At 46.1% G+C, this 14,881-nt stretch overlaps 1 protein-coding gene across 4 annotated transcripts in view; it reads left to right on the top strand.

Moving 5' to 3' along the window:
• The first annotated feature begins 594 nt into the window (after nucleotides 1–594).
• The window catches only part of LOC105484282 (CD209 antigen), a 36,868-nt gene continuing 22,581 nt past the window's right edge, over nucleotides 595–14,881 (top strand). The window contains exon 1 of one of the 4 annotated variants that reach the window (XM_071085887.1): nucleotides 595–2,068. The gene's annotated coding sequence lies outside the window, so the exon portion shown is untranslated. The remainder of the gene's footprint in view (nucleotides 2,069–14,881) is intronic. The other 3 variants (XM_011745796.3, XM_011745791.3, XM_011745802.3) reach the window with 3 other exon arrangements.

Below are 14,881 nucleotides of genomic sequence, written 5' to 3'. Positions count from 1 at the left end.
TCAAAAAGAAAAAAAAAAAAGAAAAGAAAAAAACCCACACACAAAAATCAATAGAAAAATGGGCCAGGGGAATGAAAAGGCAATTCATAAAAGAAGCCAAAGATTGAGCACATATTTCAGGAAAGCTTAATGTCTACTTAATTGTAGAAAAAATAATGAGGTACCACCTTATACCAATTAAAATAGCAACCATTAAAAAGGTGCATAGTATTAAGTGTTGGTGAAGATATGAGGAAGTGGGAACTGTTACTCACTGCTGGTGGAAGTATGAATTAGTTCAGTAATTTGGAAGACAGTCTGGAAGTATGTAGTGAAATACAGGTGGCATATACTCTCTGATATTTTAAAAAGAGATACTTTTTAGAGGTTTCCCAAGGGCATTTACAAGGATGTTCAGCACAGTGTTGTTTACAGTAGCAGAGTTGGGGGAAACCTACAAGCCCCTGAGCAGGCAAAGAGTAAGTAAAGTGTGGTGAGTACACACATGAAAAAAATCACTAATAAACTCATTGTCCAGGCAGCAGCAGTCCAGATTCTCAGTAGCCTAGAGCTGGGAGAAGCAGAAAGAATTTGATTCAGTTACACACACACACACACACACACACACGCACGCACACTCCAAGTATGTATAAACATTAAGGATATGACTTCACTATTATGAAATTATGCATGCAACAAAATTACACCTGTACCCCGTAAATTTATAGCAACAAGAAAGGCAAACGTAAGCGTATTTTCTTTAAAAAACTAATGTAAGGGCATGTATCAAACACATCAGAATGCATGTCTATGGTACAGAGGGAGGAGGAAGGGTTAAACATTAAAAGTTAGCAATGCTTAGGAGACACTGAAGGGTTAACAAAACTTAGCTTCCTAGACTCTTCCTTCTAGAAGTTCCCTTGTTCCCAAACCATTTGACTCATCTTGCTTTCATCATCAGAAACAGAGCCATGTCAACAGGCGCTGAAAGCTGACTTAGCAGCAGGCTTAACTGTAGGGCAGAACTTTTTGGAGGGCACACCCTCTTCATTACGAGGCTTTCAGGGACAGGTGCTCAATGGGAGGAAATCGGAAAAAACCACAAGGATTGCACAATCTCCGTCCAAGGCCACCATTGGAATGTGTTCTGGGGAAAGGATTTAGATGGCAGTGTTTCATCAGGCCTTATGGAGGAGATAGATTAGTTCATTTGGGAAATCGGAGGAGGTTTTCTGGAAGAGATAGCATGAGACGTGTGGCTTCGACAACATGTGTACTGTGGACCGAGAAAGGAAGGACACACCAGGCACAGGGCACAGCCAGGGCAAAGGCAAGGGGGCAGGAAAGTGGGGCTCTGCTGGATACACCTGTGGCTGAAGCTGCCTTGGCGAGCTGGGGCAGAGCTGTCCAGCTTAGCAAGGAAGCCAGAAGGTTGCCCATCAATGTCCTGTGCCCAGACCCCGCTGCAGGGTAACTGAGAGGGGAAGAGAGGTCCTAGAAGGAGGCAGCAGACCTCTACCCTCTATCCCTGGCCCAGGACAAGGAAGGGAGGCCTGTTTCTCAGGTGGGCGAGGAACATGTAACGAGGGAATTTGAAGACAATATGATGAGTCTGGGAAGTACAAGAGACTGTGAGGACCACTGGAGACACTGGCTGAGCCTGGAGGATCCGAGAGGGCTTCCTGGAGGAGGTGATGCTTGAGGAAGGATTCAGAATTATTCCAGAGGAGATCAATACATTAAAGAATGTTCTCAATATGGTATCAGCACATGCAAGAATAGAGGATAAGGGAACAGGACTTGTTGGAGAAGCTGAGACTAATTCAGGGGCAATCATCTGGGGCTAGGGGGTCAGCTGGGGTCACATCATACAAGGACCTGAAGAGCAGGGACAAGAGGTTTGGATGAATGTGGGAAGGTGAAAGTCACAAGATTCAGCTGCAAGGCCATGACCACTCTGGTTTCCATTCTCTGCAGAGATGAGAGGATTGCTGTAACCAGGGGAGCCAGCCCACTGCAAGGGCATGTGGCACATTCATTGTCGCTGTGAATTTTGGCTTTGCTTTTTTATTACGAAGCATGCAAAGAGGTATGTAGAAACAAATATAAACACTTATGCCTTCCACTCAGCTTTTTCAAGTTTTGACATCTTCATGTATTTCAGATCACCTTAAAAGTAAAACATCATCACACAACAAATCATAACAAATACAGTAGAGATCCCTTGTACCCCACCCTGCTCCTATTCCCCTCCCTAAGTTAACCGCCCTCCCAAACTTGGTGTTTATCCTATTGAAAATAGTTATGCACGTACCCAAGGACAATATTTTGGATTTTTTTGGGGGGGTGGGGAAGGAGTCTCACTCTGTCACCCAGGCTGGAGTGCAGTGGTACGATCTCGGCTCATTGCAACCTCCGCCTCCCAGGTTCAAGCAATTCTTCTGTCTCAGCCTCTTGTATAGCTGGGACCACAGGCATACGCCACCACGCCCAGCTAATTTTTATATTTTTAGTAGAGACGGGGTTTCACCATATTGATCAGGCTGGTCTTGAACTTCTGACCTCAGGTGATCCACCCGCCTCAGCCTCCCAAAGTGTTGGGATTACAAGCGTGAGCCAGTGCGCCTGACCTATGTTGGTTTGTTTTGCACATCTGGAAACTTTACAGGAATGTTACCACATAGTCTATATCCTTCCGCAACTTGTTTTGGTCCTCTCTACATTACACTTACGAGATATATCTGTTCAACACTCATTATTCATTTAAAAATGAAGACAAGCACAAAAAATAAATGCTTAGTAAACAGAGAACAGAATAAAGCTTTCTTAATTTGAGAAGTGGCAATTTCCGGGATCCTGCAGAAATATCTTACATAATACTAAATTATGAGAAACATTTTAGGTAAAATGAAGAGCAAATAAAGATATCCACGGTTTAGTGGGTTGATTTACATCTCCCTAAAAGACTTGCTGAATGCCTAACCTCTGGTATCTGTGAATGTGACCTTTAAAATTGGGAAATAGGGTCTTTTTTTTTTTTTTTTTTTTTTGAGATAGAGTCTCACTCTGTTGCCCAGGCTGGAGTGCAGTGGTGACATCTCAGCTCACTGCAAAACTCTGCTTCCCAGGTTCAAGTGATTCTGCTGCCTCAGCCTCTTGAGTAGATGGGATTAAAGGTGTGTGCCACCATGCCCTGTATTTTTAGTAGAGACAGGGTTTCTCCATGTTGGTCAGGCTGGTCTCAAACTCCTGACCTCAAGTGATTCACCTGCCTCAGCCTCCCGAAGTGCTGGGATTACAGACGTGAGACACTGTGCCTGGCCGAGAAATAGGGTCTTTGCTGATATAACTACATTATGGTAAGGTCATGAGAGTGGTCCCTAATCCAATATCACTGTGTCCTTATATGAAGAGGAGAAAGATACAGAGGGAAGATTGTGTAAAGGGGCAAGAGGGAAGAAAACCACATGACGAAAGAGGCAGAGAGTCAAGCCAAGGGTCTACAAGCCAAGGAATGCCAAAGGTTGTCGGCAACGGTGACCGACCTGGATCCCTATTGTACTGAACAAAGGATGACGAATGCGGGAATAGAGATAACGGCAAAAGAGTGTATTTGGAAGAAGGCGTCAGGGGTCTCCTTGCTTCTAGTGAACAAGGGCCCTGAGCTTTAGAGCCCTTTGCATTTTTTTTTTTTTTTTTTTTTGAGACGAAGTCTTGCTCTGTCGCCCAGGCTGGAGTGCAGTGGCTGATCTCGGCTCACTGCAAGCTCCGCCTCCCGGGTTTTACGCCATTCTCCTGCCTCAGCCTCCCAAGTAGCTGGGACTACAGGCGCCCACCACCTCGTGCGGCTAGTTTTTTTTTTTTTTTGTAGTAGAGATGGGGTTTCACCGTGTTAGCCAGGATGGTCTCGATCTCCTGACCTTGTGATCCGCCCGTCCTGGCCTCCCAAAGTGCTGGGATTACAGGCTTGAGCCACCGCGCCCGGCCAGCCCTTTGCATTTTATTGGGTAGATAAAAGTAAATAAAAGTCCTGGAGTTTGTCTCCACTGAAGGGGATACTGCATTGTAAGGTCCTTTCTGTCCTGAGAACTGGTGGCTTTCCTTTTTAAAATGTCCAGTTTTCCCACAGTTATAACATTTTCCCGCTTTAGGGCTTAATCCTCGGCTCCTTTGAGATTTGTCAACTACTAAATCAGCCATTGCTTCCGCTAACATTGCAGAGCGATGAAGGTCAGGTCCTACATCCTGACAAACTCTGAGAAAATTTCCCAAGTTTTTAGCCGGTGCAAGTTTACAATCTGCGTTTGCATTCTCAAAAGCTAAAGTTAAGGTTAGCATTTCTGCGGCAGTGGCATGAGGAGTTTGACGCTTCACTGCCTCTTGTAATCTTGTAAGAAATTGCGCATAGAGCTCCTGTGACCCTTGCACGATATGTAAAAAGGATTGTACTGTGACTCCCTCTTCAAGAATTGTGGCGCGCTTAGCGTCTCGGAGTTCCATTTGATGTTACAGGTCTGAATAAGGGCCATTACCCAATAGCAAATCCTCTGCAATGTCTCCGTGTCCGGCAGCACGATTCTGTCTAGCCTAGTCTGTACACATTTCTTGCCCATTTAAATTCCATGTCAGATATGCACTAGCACACAAGTAAGTTTGAGCCAAGTGTTTTACATCAAAGGGTCGAAGGCGCATAGCACCAAATGCAGATTCTGGCAATCCAAAAGTAAATGGGCTCTGTACCCCATTATTAACTACACTGGTTTTTAATTCCTTCAACAACTTAAACTCTAGTGGGGTGTGTTCATGAATAAACTGCTGTGGATTATTTGAATCAGGACTTAAGGAAATAGGAAAAGCGCAAGGTCATAAGGGCTCTCCAGCTACGGCGGCAGAGCGTAAAATTCTTTGTATTGGGGTTTCTATTCCTGCTACTGAAGCAGGTGCTACAGATGTTTCTGCAACTGGAGGTGGTGGTATAGGCCAATATTTATCCTCCCTCTCCTGTTGTTTATTTTCAGTTGAAGCCGTGGGTGGGACAACAGATTCTTTCAGATTTTTAGACTCAGCCTGCTGTCCAGCAAAATAACAAGGCGATAACGGGCAGAAGTACAGTAGGAACTAGACTCCAAGTGGAGAATACAGAAGAATCAACTTTAAGACCTTTTTCATGAACCTGTTTTAATCCTTCTCCTGCTCTGTCCCGGTTTTCCACATCAAGGGTGCCTGCCTGTGGAAACCACGGGTGATGCGTAATAACATTTTGTGGCTTCTGGAGGAGGTTAGTGTCTGCAAATTAACCTGAGCTCCCGACTGTCTCAACAGAACTTTAAGCAACTGCACATAATGTTTTTCTTCAACAGACAAATTCTGCCCCATGTTACCCTGATTCAGAAAACTTCCCGTTCCCAGTACTTCTTTAGAGCACTGACCTTATATCGCTCCCAGTAGCCCTTTAGGGCACTGACCCTATACCCGCTGCTGGCAGGCTCGTCCCGGAGTCCCTGTTCATCTTGTCATTTTCAGTTCCTCTGCTCCAGCCGACTTTCTTCGTTCGTGTCCTCGGGTCCCTGTGTTCAGATGCCACTTTGCAAGGTCCTCAAGTCCCTGTTCTGGGTCGCCATTTTACCACGGATTCTATCCCTGTTGTACTGAACAAAGGATGACGAATGCAGAAATAAATATAAAGACAAAAAAGTATATTTGGAAGAAGGGGTCGGGGGCTCCTTGCTTCTAGTGAACAAGGGCCTTGAGCTTTAGAGCCCTTCGCATTTTATTGGGTAAAGGAGATGGGGGCGGGAGTGGTTGTCAGTCAGCAGCTTGATTTACAGCAGGTTTGCGAGACTGCATTCTTCGAGCAATAGGCTCTAGATGTCCCAGTAGATAACCTTAATGAGCATGGTGCCAGGGAGTGATTGCCCTCAGCAAACCTTCTGGTGGTAGGCGCAGTCGTGAGTTTGCCCACATCCTGCGTTCATGCTAAACAGTTTGCTGTTTGATCATATATCCTCCAGTGAAATGCTGAGTTGGTCACGATCCCTTTGGCCTTTTCAGCTCCCAACAGGCAATCACCAGAATCTAGGGAGAGGCAGGGAAGGATTCTCCCCTACATGGTTCAGATGGAACATGGCCCTGCTGACACCTTGATTTCAGACTTCTGGCCTCCAGGACTGTGAGATAATAAATTAGCATTGTTTGGAGCCTCCCAGTTCATGGTAATTGGTTACAACAGCCCCTAGCTGCCTGATACTGGTGGGATAAGGGGCAATTTCCACAATCCTACAGAAACTCCATAATAATTAAATATGAAAACCATATTTGGTAAAATCAAGAACAAAATAAAGATGGCCCTCTTGCTATTTTGCCGATGCAATAAGAAAATAAAAAGAAGCCCAGTGCAGTGGCTCATGTCTGTGTATCCCAGCACTTTGGAAGGTCAAGGTGGGAGGACTGCTTGAGCCCAGGAGTTCAAGACCAGCTTCCACAACATTGGGAGACCCCATTTCTGCAAAAAAAAAAAAAAAAAAAAAAAAAAAAAAAAAAAAAAAAATACAAAAATTAGCCGGCTGTGGTGGTGCACATCTGTAGTTCCAGCTACTCAGGAGGCTGAAGTGGGAGGATTTGAGACTGGGGGTTTGGGGCTGCAGTGAGCCATGACTGTGCCACTGCACTCCAGCCTGGGAAACAGAGTGAGACCTTGTCTCAAAAAAATAAAATAAAATAAAAGAGAGAGAGAGAGAAATAAATAAATAAATAAATAAGACCTATAAATATTGAAAGCAAGAGTCAAAGTTGACTGTAGTTTGAAGCCATAATCACGTATCTAGGAAGTTCTAGAGGCTTAACTTCTGGAGTGATTAGAACTCACAGCAAGATTTCTCTATAAAAGGAGCCGCTGCTTTCTTCGGTTGAAGTAACGAGTATTTGCAAACACAGGAGAAAACAAACCGTCTTCACAGGGCAAGAAAAGCTTTTAAACATTAAAGAACAGTCATAAGAAGAATATGGGTAAAGCTCTTATGCCTAACTAAGATCTGAACAAAGAAAGGCACAAGATGAGTTTCTCCCAAAACACTCAGTATTTCAGAAAGGTTATTGCTTCCAAAATGAATGTATAAATCGAATGCCGTAGTGAATTCCTCTCATTTGTGTTGCATCAGCCCCTTTCTGAATATGTTTGACTCTCCTTCCAGAAACAGGGTTCAGTCAGCCTTGACACAGTTTCCAGTTCCCCACCTACTCCTAGTTCCTCAATGTGGTCAATCCAGATCTGCTTTATCCAACTTCCCCCCGATGACCACCTGCCTATGGGGCAGCTGGACACAGCCTATTGATTGGCTCTGCAGATCCCCACACCACCCATCCACATCTTACACGGACTGGAGATACGGTGCAGTGACCGCCTCTCAGTCACAGCATGACCTCCTGAGACTCACACCTGCTTCCATGAAAGTCACCAATTAAAACTCCCTGAGGGAAACCTGTGTGGGTAACACCCTGGACCCAATCACGGCATTGTCACACTGGGTGCTCCCCCCTGTCTCCCTGCAAAAGCTCTTCCTGACGTGTGTGTGTGTATGAGTGTGTGTGTGTGCATGAGTGTGTGTATATGAGTGTGTGTATGAGTGTGTGTATGAGTGTGTATGAGTGTATATGTGTGTGTGCATGAGTGTATGTGTATATGAGTGTGTGTGAGTGTATATGTGTGTGTGTTTATGAGTGTGTGTGTGCATAAGTGTATGTGTGTGTATATGTGTGTGTATGAGTGTGTGTGTGCATGAGTGTGTGTATATGAGTGTGTGTGTATGAGTGTGTATGTGTGTATGAGTGTGTGAGTGTGTGTATGAGTGTGTGTGCATGAGTGTGTGTGTATGAGTGTATGTGTGTGTGCATGAGTGTGTGTATGAGTGTATGTGTGTGTGCATGAGTGTGTGTATATGAGTGTGTGTGTATGAGTGTGTATGTGTGTATGAGTGTGAGTGTGTATGTGTGTATGAGTGTGTATGTGTGTATGAGTGTGTGAGTGTGTATGAGTGTGTGTGTGCATGAGTGTGTGTGAGTGTGTGTGAGTGTGTATGTGTGTGTATGAGTGTGTGTGAGTGTGTGTGTATGAGTGTGTGAGTGTGTATGTGTGTGTATGAGCATGTGTGTGTGAGTGTGTGTGTGTCTATGAGTGTATATGTGTGTGTGTGGCCTCTGGAAGCGCCATGCCCTCCCTCCCCAGGACCCCCAAGTAATGCAACCTTTATTTCCACCTCTTGTCTCTCCTAATCATTGAAGGGGTTTCCTCCATCCTAAAAATTCTAGAGTAGGCTAGGCACAGTGGCTCATGCCGGTAATCCCAGCACTTTGGGAGGCCGAGGCAGGCAGGGATCACCTAAGGTCGGGAGTTTGAGACCAGCCTGACCAACATGGAGAAACCCCATCTCTACTAAAAATACAAGGGAGGCAGAGGTTGTGGTGAGCCTAGATCATGCCATTGCACTCCAGCCTGGGCAACAAGAGTGAAACTCTGTCTGCCCCCCACAAAAAAAATCCTACAGTAAAACAAATGATCATCCCAATAAAATTCCTAAATAGACTTTCTTATGGAGCTTTTTAAAAATTGTGGTGAACGATATGGAACATAACATTGACTATTTGTAAGTGTACAGTTCAGTGGGATTAAGCTCATTCCCATTGTTGTATAACCATCACCACCATCCATCTCTGGGATTTTTCAACTTTCCAGACTACAACACTGTCCCTGTGAAACACAAAGTCCCTATTCCTTTTACTCCCCAGCCCCTGGTAACCACCATTCTGCTTTCTCTCTCTCTCTTTCTTTCTTTCTTTCTCTCTCTCTCTCTCTCTCTCTCTCTCTTTCTTTCTTCCTTCCTTCCTTCCTTTTTTTTTTTTTTTTTTTTTTTTTTTTTTTTTTTTGAGACGGAGTCTCGCTCTGTCGCCCAGGCTGGAGTGCAGCGGCCGGATCTCAGCTCACTGCAAGCTCCGCCTCCCGGGTTCACGCCATTCTCCTGCCTCAGCCTCCCGAGTAGCTGGGACTACAGGCGCCCGCCACCTCGCCCGGCTAGTTTTTTGTATTTTTTAGTAGAGACGGGGTTTCACCGTATTAGCCAGGATGGTCTCGATCTCCTGACCTCGTGATCCACCCGTCTCGGCCTCCCAAAGTGCTGGGATTACAGGCTTGAGCCACCGCGCCCGGCTGGCTGGCTTTCTTTCTTTCTTTCTTTCTTTCTTTCTTTCTTTCTTTCTTTCTTTCTTTCTTTCTTTCTTTCTTTCTTTCTTTCCTTCTTTCTTTCTTTCTTTCTTTTTCTTTTTCTTTCTTTCCTTCTTTTCCTTCCCTTTCCTTCCTTCCCTTTCCTTCCTTCCCTTTCCTTCCTTCCTCCCTCCCTCCCTTCCTTCCTTTTCTTTCCTTCCTTCCTTCTTTCCTTCCCCCCTCCTCCTTTCCTTCCTCCCTCCCTCCCTCCCTCCCTCTCTCTCTCTCTCTCTCTCTCTCTCTCTCTCTCTCTCTCTTTCTTTCTTTCTTTCTTTCTTTCTTTCTTTCTTTCTTTCTTTCTTTCTTTCTTTCTTTCTTTCTTTCTTTCTTTCTTTTCTTTCTTGTCTCATCCTGTTGCCCAGGCTGGAGTACAATGGCATTATCTGGGCTCCACCTCCTGGGTTCAAACTATTCTCCTGCCTCAGTCTCCTGAGTTGCTGGGATTACAGGTGCCTGCCACCATGCCCGGCTAAGTTTTGTAGTTTTAGTAGAGATAGGATTTCACCATGTTGGCCAAGCTGGTCTCGAACTCCTGACCTCGTGGTCCACCCACTTCGGCTTCCCAAAGTGCTGGGATTACAGGTGTGAGCCACCACGCCCGGCCTCTACTTTCTTTCATTATAAATTTCTCTGGGTAGCTCATATAAGTGGAATCCTGAAGAGTGGAATGCTAAATAGGTTTTTTGAGTCTTTTTTCAAACTTTTTACTTTGCGATCATTTTAGATTACAGATAAGTTGCAATGATAGTACAGAGCCTTCTCTATATCTTTTGCCCAGCTTTCTTTAATGTGAACATCTTTTTTTTTTTGAAGCGGAGTCTTGCTCTGTCACCCAGGCTGGAGTGCAGTGGTGTGATCTCGGCTCACTGCAACATCCACCTCCTGGGTTCAAGCGATTCTCCTGCCTCAGCCCCCTGAGTAGCTGGGATTACAGGCAGGTGCCACCATGCCCGGCTAATGTTTGTATTTTTATTAGAGACAGGGCTTCACCATATTGACCAGGCTGGTCTCGAACCTCTGACGTCAGGTGATCCACCTCCCTGGCCTCCCAAAGTGCTGGGATTATGGGCGTTAGCCACCGCAACCGGCCGATGTTAACATCTTGCATTACCATTGTACATATGTCAAAATGAAGAAATTAATATTGGTGCAATACTCTGAACTGAAAACTACAGACCTCATTCGGATTTCACTAGTTTTTCCACGGATGTCCTTTTTCTGTGGCAAGATCCCATCCAGGATCCCACCCTGCATTCAGGCAGTGACGGAGTTTGCCCTGGCTGCAGTAACTGAGCACCGCTGGCTGGGCAGAGGGGGCTTAAATAACAGAAATCCATTCTTTCCCATTTCTAGAGGCTGGAAGTCCAGGATCAATGTGTCGGCAGGGTTGCTTCCTTCTGGGCTGTGGGGGAGGGATCTACTGCAGGCATCTCTTCTTGGTTTATGTCTGGCCCCTCCTCCCTGTGTCTTCAGCTGTCTTCCCTCTGTACGTGTCTGTGTCCATATTTCCCCGTTTTAGAAGGACACTTGTCATAGGCCAGGCACAGTCTCATGCCTGTAATCCCAGTACTTTGGGAGGCCGAGGCGGCAGGATCAATTGAGGTCAGGAGATTGAGATCAACATGTACTAAAAAAGTGCAAAAATTAGCTGGGCATGGTGGTGCACGCCTGTAATCCCAGTTACTCAGGAGGCTGAGGCAGGAAGATCGCTTGAACTCTGGAGGTGGAGGTTGCAGCGAGCTGAGATCGTGCCACTGCACTCTAGTCTGGGTGCCAGAGCAAGACCCTGTCTCAAAAAAAAAAAAAAAAAAGAAAAAAAAAAAGGACACCAGTCATACAGGGTTGGAACCCACTCTCATGACCTCATTTTAACTTAGTCATCTCTACAAAGACCCTATTTCCGAATACAAGTACATTTTGAGGTACTGGGGGTTGGGACTTCAACGTATGAATTTGCTAGGAGACACAATCCAGCTCGTATGAGTCATCACTTCTCCTTCATCGCCTACAAAGGCTGACAGGTTTCTTGTCTTTCATGATATTGACAGATTTGAAGAATATTCATCAGGTGTGTGTTGACTGGTCCCTGATTTGGATTTTTCTAGTGTTGTCCAGTGGTTAGAGGGAGGTTGTTAGTTTGGAATTAAGAGTATCACAGGCTGGGTGCAGTGGCTCACGCCTGTAATCCCAACACTTTGGGAGGTCAAGGCAGGCAGATCTCCTGAGGTCAGGAGTTTGAGACCAGCCCGGCCAACATGGTGAAAACCCGTCTTTACTAAAAATACAAAAAATTACCCAAGCGTGGTGGCGCACGCCTGTAATCCCAGCTGCTTGGGAGGCTGAGGCTGGAGAATCACTTGAACCTGGGTGGTGGAGGTTGCAGTGAGAGCTGAGATCGAGCCACTGTACTCCAGCCTGTGTGACAGAGCAAGACTCCATCTAAAAGAAAAAAGAATATCACAAAGGCTAGGTGCCCTTCTAGATACATCCTATGGGGTGTGTGTATGATATCCACGTGAACACGCCTTTTATAGACAATGCTAGCCTTGGTTAAGGTGGTATCTGCCAGGTTTCTTTACTACAGAATCACTCTTTTTGCCTTTCCATACTCTCTTCCTTGCCTTAACAGGGTTGACATTGCTCCTGAGGGGAAGAAAACTATTTCTTTGAGGGCCACAAAGAATCTCAGCTATCACCATGTCTTGGCGCTCTCCAAAGCTCAGCCCTTCCCAACAATATCTTTTTTTTTTTTTTTTTTTTTTGAGACGGAGTCTCACACTGTTGCCCGGGCTGGAGTGTTGCATGATCTCTTCTCGCTGCAACCTCTGCCTCTTGGGTTCAAAGGATTCTCCTGCCTCAGCTTCCTAAGTAGCTAGAATTACAGGCGCCCATGACCACGCCTGTAATTTGTATTTTTAGTAGAGACGAGGTTTCACTATGTTGGCCAGGCTGGTCTCGAACTCCTGGCCTCAAGTGATCCGCCCACCTCGGCCTCCCAAAGTGCTGGGATTACAGGCATGAGTCACCGCCCCTGCCCCCTGCCCAACAAAATCTTATGCGTTGGTATCTAATTTTGGGGCCGATTGGGGGAAATGTCTATCAAGGTGAATAATACTGCTGTAATCCTTTGCAGTGAGTCACTAAGTCCAGCACCACTCAAAGGAGTATAAAAATATGTGAACCTGGCCGGGTGCGGTGGCTCACGCCTGTGATCCCAGCACTTTGGGAGGCCGAGGCGGGTGGATCACGAGGTCAGGAGTTCAAGACCAGCCTGGCCAAGATGGTGAAACCCCATCTCTACTAAAAATACAAAAAAATTAGCCGGGCGTGGTGGCAGGCGCCTGTAATCCCAGCTACTCCAGAGGCTGAGGCAGAGAATTGCTTAAACCTGGAGGGGTGGAGGGTTGCAGTGAGCCGAGATTGTGCCACTGCACTCCAGCCTGGGTGATAGAGCGAGACTCCGTCTCGGAAAAAAAAAAAAAGAAAAGTGTGAATACATGTTAAAACCACCATGCTAATTAGCAAGTATTTGAGGGGGAGGTGATACTTTAAGGTTAGGCTGATATCCTGTTTCTCTTTCCAGTCTCTTCCATTTATGAGAGCATTCGGCTTTGGATCTTGCATGCAGCAATTAACGGCGATTTCCTAGTTCCTTCATTCCTTCTACGTTTATTAGTTGGAATTATTATCCAAGGAAGACCCATACATTTTACAAATTGACTTCATTTGTTAGAGAAGTTTTAGGTTCGTGCAGATTGGGTGGAGGGTGCGGAGAGTTGCTAAATATTCCGTTGTCCTCTCCTGACCGGTCTCCCCATTTAGAGTAGGGAGTAGGTAGTTAGGCAGACATGAGCAGGACAGGAGAACCCCCTGCTACAAGGTGATAATCAGGTGATTGTTAAAGCGTTTCGCTAAAATAATAATTGGTTGCAGCTGGTCCTAGGGAAAGGCGGGCTCCCAATAGACAGAAAACACCTGGAGCTGGTGATTGGCAGCTTCCCCATAAGATCTCAGGAGTTGGGCAAGTCAGCTCAAGCATGCGCACCAAGAGGCAATTGGTAGAGGTTTTGTTTGTTTTTAGACAGAGTCTCGCTCTGTTTCCCAGGCTGGAGTGCAGTGGTGCAATCTCAGCTCACTGCAACCTCTGCCTCCTGGGTTCAAGCGATTCTCGCGCCTCAGCCTCCCATGTAGCCGGGACTACAGGTGCGTGTCACCTTGCCCTGCTAATTTTTGTATTTTTGGTAGAGACGGGGTTTCGCCATGCTGGCCAGGCTGGTCTCCAACTCCTGACCTCAGTGATCCACACACCTTGGCCTCCCAAAGTGCTGGGATTACAGGCGTGAGCCACCGCACCTGGTGGGTGTTTACCTGGTATATGACCTTCCTCTAGGACCACTTGATTGGTAGGGGAAAAACGCCTCAAATAAGTACGTGCACAACTTCAGTAAATACACGGCTCATGTGGACCCCCGCAAGTGCTGGCAGGCCACTGCAAATGCAGACAGCCCACCCCAGTGAAAGAATCAGGGGAGGCCAGATGTAGTGGCTCACGCCTGTAATCCCAACACTTTGGGAGGCCGAGGTGGGTGGATCACCTGAGGTCAGGAGTTTGAGACCAGCCTGGCCAACACGATGAAACCCCGTCTCTACTAAAAATACAAAAAAATTAGCCAGGCGTGGTGGCAGGTGCCTGGAATCCCAGCTACTTGGGAGGCTGAGGCAGGAGAATCACTTGAACCCGGGAGGCAGAGGCTGCAGTGAGCCGAGACTGTGCCATTGCACTCCAGCCTGGGCGACAAGAACAAAACTCCACCTCAACAACAAAGAATCAGGGGAGAAGAGACATGAAACTCCAGAGCATGCCAACATATTAAACCCCAAGTCAAAGGTTGCACTGAGCACCTCAATCTCTCAAGTTGCCCGGGTGGCCCTCTTCCAAGCGTACTTTACTTCCTGTTGTTCCTGCTCTATAACTTTTTGATACACTTTCACTCCTTCACTAAAACTTGCCTCAGTCTGGCTTTCTGCCTTATTCCTCTTAGATGAATTCTTTCCTCTGATGAGGCAAGAGCCGAGATGCTGCAGATCCATAACCTCCAAGTTTCACCTCCCCCTCAAATACTTACTAATTAGCATGGTGGTTTTAACATATGTTCACACATTTTTATACTCCTGTGAGTGGAGCTGGACTGAGTGACTCACTGCAAAGGATTACAGCAGTATCATTCGCCTGACAGTTTGTTTCTTTCAGCACTCTGAATACATCATCCCATTCTCTCCCGGCCTTTAAGTTTTCCGAAAGTACTGATACTTTCCCTCCTGAGAGCTGGCTGTTAAAACACTTGCAGCACGCCACGGTGGTTTGCTTACATTTGACGTTTTCCCCAAAACATTCACATTCGCCTTGATGGACATTTCTGCCAATTGCCCCCCAAAATTAGATACTGACGCATAAGATTTTCTGAGCTTTGGAGAGCACCAACATGAGGTAATAGCTGAGCAACTTGCTTGTATCACTATTAACATCCTTTATGCAACATCCTTCACCAGAGTGGGTGGTGCACTGTTACAATGGATGAGCCTGTACTGACAAATCATTGTGACCCAGAGTCTGCGGTTTACATCAGAGTTTACTCTTGGCGTTGTACA

Source organism: Macaca nemestrina, chromosome 20 (genome assembly GCF_043159975.1).
Source record: "Macaca nemestrina isolate mMacNem1 chromosome 20, mMacNem.hap1, whole genome shotgun sequence".
NCBI classification, from domain to species: domain Eukaryota; kingdom Metazoa; phylum Chordata; class Mammalia; order Primates; family Cercopithecidae; genus Macaca; species Macaca nemestrina.
Note: the sequence above shows the minus strand (reverse complement) of the source record. Positions and strands in the feature narration are given on the sequence as shown.